At 63.1% G+C, this 842-nt stretch overlaps 1 protein-coding gene across 1 annotated transcript in view; it reads left to right on the top strand.

Annotated features, from left to right (window-relative positions):
- Positions 1 to 842, top strand: part of NAV1 (neuron navigator 1) — a 63,284-nt gene that overhangs the window by 3,145 nt on the left and 59,297 nt on the right. The window lies entirely within an intron of this gene.

Here is an 842-nt window from a genome sequence, read left to right as displayed (position 1 = left end):
GGCCCCTCCCCCACCGCTGTGCAGCCACAGGGGAATGGGGTTCAATGCTGAGCCCCGATTTGGGAAGCACCAAAACCGGCGGCGAGCGGGAGGATTTTCTGGGAGAAAGCAGGAGGGGAGCGAGCCGGGCTGGCGTGCTCCCAGCGCAGCTGCCCTGCTCGCCTTGGGGGAGGTTTTGGGATGAGGCCGAGCGGGTTCAGTGCTGGGGAAAGGGCCGGATCCTTTCCCTTGCTCCACGCCTCCCCTGGCCGCCCCGGCCCATGGCACCTTCTGGGGCTCTGTCAGGCCCAGCTGGAGGGGACAGGGGACATTGGGTCCCCCCCAGGTCACCCCGCCAGCCCCAAAATGACATGACACCCCCGAATTTGCCCCCCGCAGCAGGACCTACACCCAGGCAATAGCCTCGTAGCTCAGCGAGGGGTGTAACAGCCCCCCCAAACCCAGAGTGTCTTCAGGGTGCAGCAGGGCGGCTCATGCACCCATCCCGCCCCAGCAGCACCTTTTGGTGCAAAACACTCTTTTTTTTTTTTGGAACCCTTTGCTGTCCCGTCCAGGCCGGGTTATTTCGGGGCTCCTCAGCATCACCATGGGCTGAACCCCAAATCACCTGGGGCGGCTGTGCTGCTGTACGGGGGGCCGGGCTGGGGGGCTCGCGCCGCCCCCGGCACTCCCCGCTCCTTATCTCGGCAGCATAGTGATGGGCTCTAATGCAATATTTTCCGGCGGTTGCCATGGCAGCCCATGTGAGGTCACCAAATAGACTTAATTCACCCCTCCCGAGGGACGGGTAATTAATGAAAAATGATGATAACCAGATCCCACTCCCCCTCTTCCCCCCCCCC

This window comes from Aptenodytes forsteri, unplaced genomic scaffold (assembly GCF_000699145.1).
Source record: "Aptenodytes forsteri isolate BGI_AS27 unplaced genomic scaffold, ASM69914v1 Scaffold213, whole genome shotgun sequence".
Taxonomy (NCBI): Eukaryota; Metazoa; Chordata; class Aves; order Sphenisciformes; family Spheniscidae; genus Aptenodytes; species Aptenodytes forsteri.
The sequence above is the reverse complement of the archived record's forward strand: the minus strand, read 5'-3'. Positions and strand labels throughout refer to the sequence as shown.